The following is a 6,832-nucleotide window of genomic DNA, read 5'->3' on the forward strand; positions in this document are numbered from 1 at the left end:
CCCCCCCCACCCCCACCCCCCCCTTTCCTCTCCCAGAAAGTCATGGCCTTACAAGAGCCATTATTTTATTCTTCAGTTGTGCTCAGAGGATGGGAAGGAGGATTATAAACCAGGGACCTAATCCAACACTTTCATTTGCCAGCTGAGAACTCTCACGTCCAGAGAAGTCGGAAGGAATTTGCCCAAAGTGCCAGCAAGTTAATAGCAGCTTTAAGAGGGGAAAAAAACAAGGTCTCCCATTTTTCCGCGGATGTGTTTTTACACTGTGGGTATAGATTTATAAAACCAAGTCATCAGGACAGAACTTCCCGCATCACAAGAACCTTCCTAAGCGCCCAGGTGCCCTCAGCCAGTCTGGTGTCTGGAAAGAAACACGTAGACGTCTCTTATCAGTCAACTCCAGGCTATACGGGAGACAGGGAAGACGAGCTTTTCAGGTCTGTCTCTAAGGAAAGCCTCCTTCAGAGGGAGTTGAGAATCTGATTTGCAGAGCTTAGAGAAGCATCACAGGCAACCCTTTCATTTGACAGATAAGCAAACTGTGCTACAGAGGGAGTAAGGAACCTGGACAAGGTCACACAGTTGAGTCGGTGGACGGGGTAAGACCAGAATTTGAGGCTCCTGATCTTAGGGCCGGCGGCGTCTCAAAGACCGTATTCATTGCGTCCTGCTCAGGACATCCCCTCAGCACGCTGACTACAGGTCTTCCTTAACGTACTGACTGAAACACTGACAACGTAAAAATCGTAGAATTCGGGACACCCGGGGCGGGATAGGGTCCCATAAGTTGTCCAGCCCAACCCCCCACCCCGCCCCTATCCTGAGGAAATCGAGACCCAGAGAGAATTCTGTGTGCTAGAATCTTGGGCCAGGTTTGGACAAGGTAAGCAAACCCCGCCACCACGGCCTACAAGGCCAAGCACCACAAATCCAACCCCTGCTCTCCGGGACGCTCTAGGCCTGAAAGGGGCCCGAAACCGAGAGCCCGGACGGTCTGGAGCCCGGGAGCCCGGGGGCCCCCATCCGGCCGCCTCCATCCTGCCGCCCAACACCCCCGGCTCTGCTGCGCGCCGCCGGCCCCCGGGCCCTCTCGACCGCCGCCTCACCTACGCCGGCCCTCCGTCTGTTATTGTGGTTGTGAGGGAGGGAGAAACGCTACAGACACTTCCCGCGGCCCCCACCGCCGCGGCACTTCCGCTTCCGCCCCCGCTCAGGCATTTCCGGAGGGTTGTCTTCCGGGGCTGGGCCTGCTCGCCGTGTCCATGTTGGGTGTGGGACGCAGGCGTCTAGGCTCGGCAGCCATGTTAAGCGGGGCGGTTGGTGACGGAGCTGGGGCCGGTCTATCCTTCCCGTGACAGTGTCGCCGCACCGGAAGCGCCTAGAGTCGGCCGCGGGGGGAGGTTGTCCCCACCCTGCGGTTTGCACCTCGGTATGCGGGTGCTTGGCGGTCTCGGATAAGCCTTTGGACCGCGTGTTGCCGTTTGCAAAACGACTGCGTTCCAACAGAGGTTTTTCCAGAATTCGTCTAGCTAATATATGTATATACATATATATATTTATTTATTTATTTAGCCGGCAGGGGAGGGTGGGAGGAGTTGTGGGGGAAAAGTTAAAGATGTTAGTGTTAAACCAGCTTCTCTCTACTTTGGGGACGTCGTTGTTGCACGTAATGAACAGTATTTTACAGTTTCTAAAGGGCTCGCGCTGGGGTGTTCTCATTAAGAACGGCCTACCACTTTCACAGAGGGGCAGGAATCCGTCTCTTTCTTTCTTTAATGGCTACAGATTATGTTCAGAGAGGTTACTATCACCCAGGTGGACTGAAACCTGAATATTTACCTTCCCAATCCCACGTTCTTGCCTCTGCATGCATGTAACTAAAATGAACTAAAATATCTACATTAAAATAGATACAAATGCCCTTAAGGAAAGCTAGTGTGCAATGAAACCGGATGAGATGCAATTTGAGGAGACACGGGTCAGACTAGAGGACTCTGCTGCAGAAAGGACTCAAGATGGACTTGGGGGTGGGGGTGGGGGCGCTCCCCGGTCCTTGCTATTCTTTTCTTAATACCAAACCTGATTTCTTCTTTTTCCCTACTATGGTTTGGCACCGTGGGTTGCAGCTTATCTTGGCAGACACAGTTCTTGCTGTTCCAGTCCATGTGTTAAACCCTGTGTCCTGGATTTAGGGCTCCGGGAAGAACAAACAATAAAACCTCGTTATATTTGTACGCTGTTCATCTTAATCCCAACTTCATATTACATTTTTCCTGTAAGTGAAAATAGTTGCTTCCGTCGATTTCTTTCATATTTGAACTTAAACACTGACACAAACCTTGGCCTTTTCTGTTTTCTGGATTGTCTAGAAAAACAAATAGGAATCCTATATGGAAGTGTCTAGCACTGAGCCTGGCATGGACACAAGGGATTCCCTAAGGTTTACTTCAGTCCCAGTAGGATGAATCTTTATTTGAATATATTCCTTCATCTGGTTAGCATTCCTCCTTTGGTAAAAAGTATGATGGTGGGCCTAGAAATACAAATAAGATATGTTTCCTACTTCAAATTTAGGAAGAGAAACAAAAGCACACTTGTAATAAATGCTGAATAGAGAGGTTTTCTGAGTGCTATGGGTGGCTGCCGTGTATAATTAGACATCAAAACTCGTTTAGTTTTAACAGGTTAAGGTAGAACATGTGCATCTCTTCATCGCCAAGAGTTTTTTGTTTGTTGGTGTTACGGGTTTTTATTAGAGTCCTGAGCTAGTGTTCCCCGCTCTCATACAGTGATAATTTCAGAGGCACTCTGACCTCTACGGGGAAATCTGCCCTACACCAAATGGCCCTGAACCACTGTACGGTGTTTCTTTTTTAATAAAATTTCTAAATGCCTCTTACTTCTCATAGTCTCATAGGTTCTAGCACCAACCTCTCCTCCCTTGAAACTTCTTAGGCCCTTAGACAATTTGTTAGAAGGTCCAACACTTAAGAGAACAATCTCTGGTTGAGGATAGGGACAGGGTTTGTTCAAGGCCGCTTCTTAGGGCTATGGGGCCTGTGTAACACACAACTGGAGGAATGTACCATGCACATCGGGGTCATTGACATGACCCTTGGAGTGGAGTCATGTGGTAGAGCTCAGCTATGAATTTAAATATAGGATTATTTGAGAAGTCTATCCTTTGTATAACTGTTTCAACTGAGAAACCGTGCATTCAGTGGTCAGAATGCAGGCTTTACAATTTTAGAAGTTTAGAAAGATCTCCTTCAAGTGTGAGTTCCTTTGTGCCTTGCTAGCACAGAGACCATTAGCTAGTGTTTCAACTCTCAGCTTGAGGTTTCTCAAGTAAAAAGGGACATCAATATAGTACCTACGAAACAAACCACTGCGGAAGTTAGTGGTTTAACACAATTTGCTATGATCTGTCAAGTGGATTGACTGGGTGTGGTTGGGCAGTTCTAGCTTGGGGTCTCTTACACACTCGCAGTCAGACATTAGCTGAAATTGCAGTTAACTTCAGGCTCGAATGATTACTGGCAATTCAGGCTGGAAGTCCTGTAGGGACTTGGCTAGGGCCATCCATCCAGATGCCTGCGCGTGGACTCCTTCTCTGGTTTGGGTTTCTCACAAAAAAACCCTTGTGCTTTGACGGAGCTCTCAGAGACAGAAAATGCAGACAGCGAGCTGTTGTAAGCAGCTAGATCCCAGATTCCAGAAGTTATTTCTGTCTCAGTCTATTGGTCAAGAAGACACTAAACCAGCCTAGATTCAAGGGAAGAAGAATAAGACTCTACCTCTTAGTTGAAGAAGCAGCAAAGAATTTGTGGCTATCTTTAATTTACCACATTACCTCATTTCTTTATTTTTAATTTGGGGAGGGAGACATATGTAGACTTTATTAGCACAAGTATCAAAAAGAAAGGTTGGTAGACGCAGCAACACAGTTTTTTTGAGTCTGCACATGAATGATTCCTTACATTTTTTTAATGTTTATTTGTTTTGAGAGAGAGAGAGTACACATGCACATGAGCAGAGCAGGGGAGGGACAGAGAGGAAGAGAGTGAGAATCCCAAGCAGGCTCCGCACTGAGCATGGAACTGACACAGGGCTCGATCTCATCACCACAAGAGATCAGGACCTGAACTGATATCAAGAGTCAGACCCGCTGAGCCACCCAGGTGCCCTTACATGTTATTTTTTTAATTGTATAAAAATATATGTAACATAAAATTTACCACTTTAACCACTTTTAAGTGTAGAGTTCAACGGCATTAGAGTGTTTACATTTTGGGGGTGCCTGTGTGGCTCAGTCAGTTAAATGTCTGACTTTAGGTTTTGGCTCAGGTCATGATCTCAGTTTCGTGAGTTCAAGCCCCACATCGGGCTCTGAACTGATGGTGCAGAGCCTGCTTGGGATTCTCTCTCTCCCCTTTCTCTCCATCCCTACCCCAATTGCTCCCTCTCTCTCAAAATAAATAAGAAAAAAGGAACATGTTTTACATTTTTGTGCAACTCTTAACCATCATCCACCTCCAGGACTTTTTTTTATCTTCCCAAATTGAAACTCTATACTCACTAAACAACTTCCTGCCCCCACCCCCACCAGCCCACCATTCCACTTCTTGTCTCCATATATCTAATCTACATGGAATCATATATTTGCCCTTCTGTGTTTGGTGACTTTCACTTAGCATAATGTCTTCAAGGTTCCTCAATTTTGTAGTATGTGTCAGAATTTCTTTTTTAAGGTTGAATAATATTCCATTGTATGGATACACCATGTTTTGTTTGTCCATTCATCAATTGATGGACACTTGGGTTGTTTCTACCTCTTGGCTATTGTGAATAATGCCTCAGGAAACATGAGCGTGCAAATATCTCTTCTAGATCATATGATTATTTTATTTTTAGTTTTTCTATAGTGGCTGCACCATTTTACATCCTCATGAGCAGTGCACAGGGGTTCCAATTTCTTCACATCTTTGCCCTTGCTTGTTTCTTGTTAGGTAGTATTTGTAATCCACGTTGGACAGTGCCTGGCATGCAGCAAAAACTCCACAAAACTTGGCTGTTATTATTTGATTGTCCAGAAGCCTCTGTTCCAGGTATAGTTGAAGTTGCAAGGGCTCAACCTGAGCATGTGCTATTTCTCAAGTTCACTTTCGAAGCATTTTACACTTTCCTGAGTTACATAAGGAAATCCTGTGAAAACATATTGTACCTAGGTATATGCATAGAGAATTGCAATTCCAAAACCAAACACAAGGTGGTAGATTAGGCAAAACCAAACCAAACCAAAACAAACAAAGAGAGAGAATGGGAAGGAAGGAAGGAAGGAAGGAAGAAAAGAAGGAAGGGAGGAAAGAAGGGAGGGAGGGAGGGAGGAAAAAGGGAAAACCTACACGGGAGGCTTTTGCAAGCATTAAGCAATAAAGCCTTTGTTTTTTATTTTTAGTTTGGGCCAAACTGCACCAGAGCAAAGTTACGTCACAGGAAAGTGAAGGTGGCAACTTAGGAGACTCCACGAGCTTTGTTTTTACAGTGACTCGGATTGTGTTTTCCCCATCACTACATCTAGCACAGATCTTTTAGCCTGATCTCTAGAGATATGAGAGTAAAGAAGTTACTCTTCAGAAAAGTGTTTGACATGTCAAGGACTATTTACGACCAGCCAGCATTTACTAACAGACTGCATGGGACCTGGGAATAAGACGTCAGGGCTGCAGAGAGGACCAGGAAACTGGGAGACCCCGTTGGACAAAGAACATTCCAGGAGAAAGCCACGATGCCCAGCAGCACGGCAGGCACTGAGTGAGTCCAAGCTTTTGGCAGCGACACTGGAAATGACTGTAAACACCCCGTCTGAACCCCCGTGGGCTTCCGTGTGGCTACTTCCTCGTGTCACTGCCTCGTCATCCTAGGTCTAGTCTCTCCTGCAGAGTCTTAACTTTTATTGTTTGTTTTGGTTTAGGTTTTGGATTCCTTTCATCATCATGTCACTCTACCAATCATTTAAATACATCATCACATTTAATCCAATGAACTCCGGAACCTAAGAATCACTGGCCCCATTTTGTAAGTAATGCAACTCAGGTTCAGAGAAGTTAAGTATTTTGATAAAGGTCACACAGCTAGTAAGTTGCAAAGAATCACTGTGAAATTTGAGCTGACTTCAAAACCCATATCCCTAACTACTAAATCGTACACTCTTACAATTTTTCCTCCAGGTGACAGTCTGATTAATCTTCCTAAAGTAGCCTGGGGATTATGTCAATGGCTTCTTTGTGACTGAATTTTAAACCTTCAAGTATGCATTTGTAACTTGTTAATCAGACAGCCAAAGCCCAGTACCCACTGGTTGTAGCCTACGGTTTCAATGTTTCCGTCACAAACAGTATGTTCCAGCTGCTGGGATTCACTGTGTCCACTGCGATTCTCCCCCTCATCTTAGCTGAAGGAACAAGTCACCTTCCTATAGGCAGAGGGGAATGGCATTCAGTCATTACGAGGAAAGACACGGAAAATGCCAGTGAACTGGGCCCATCTAGGTGAGCCCAATACTGGGAAAGAAGTTGATGGTCCTTCAATTCAAAAGGTAACGGGGAGAGAACAGTTGTAATTAAAAGCTGATCGCGTTTTGGGTCTGATGTGGTTCATTCATTCATTCAGTATGTATTTCCTGAGTGCTTGCCCTGGACCCGTCACTGTACTGGGTGCAAGGAAAGGATTGTGATGACAAGAGGGTATGTTTAACCTTCAGTATCGTAAGGGAAGATGGACCAATAAGCACAGAGGTGATCGGTTCCCCAAAAATAAACAAAATAAACAC

General features: G+C 45.6%; 1 protein-coding gene and 1 long non-coding RNA gene across 5 annotated transcripts in view; one reads left to right on the forward strand and one right to left on the reverse strand.

The window, feature by feature from the left end:
• Nucleotides 1-1,178, reverse strand: part of FBXO38 (F-box protein 38) — a 56,298-nt gene extending 55,120 nt beyond the window's left edge. For all 3 annotated transcript variants that reach the window (XM_077769045.1, XM_077769041.1, XM_077769040.1), the window contains exon 1: nt 1,107-1,178. The gene's annotated coding sequence lies outside the window, so the exon portion shown is untranslated. The remainder of the gene's footprint in view (nt 1-1,106) is intronic.
• Nucleotides 1,179-1,367: 189 nt separating this feature from the next.
• LOC144235508 (uncharacterized) lies at nt 1,368-6,832 on the forward strand. Of its 2 annotated transcripts, XR_013336231.1 has the most exons (5): nt 1,368-1,538; nt 2,127-2,275; nt 5,010-5,108; nt 5,459-5,814; nt 5,975-6,832. It is a non-coding gene; the product is annotated as an uncharacterized LOC144235508 (long non-coding RNA). The 2 variants fall into 2 exon arrangements; XR_013336230.1 differs by having other exon boundaries at nt 5,459-6,832.

Source organism: Crocuta crocuta, unplaced genomic scaffold (genome assembly GCF_008692635.1).
Source record: "Crocuta crocuta isolate KB4526 unplaced genomic scaffold, BGI_CrCroc_1.0 scaffold340, whole genome shotgun sequence".
Lineage (NCBI taxonomy): Eukaryota > Metazoa > Chordata > Mammalia > Carnivora > Hyaenidae > Crocuta > Crocuta crocuta.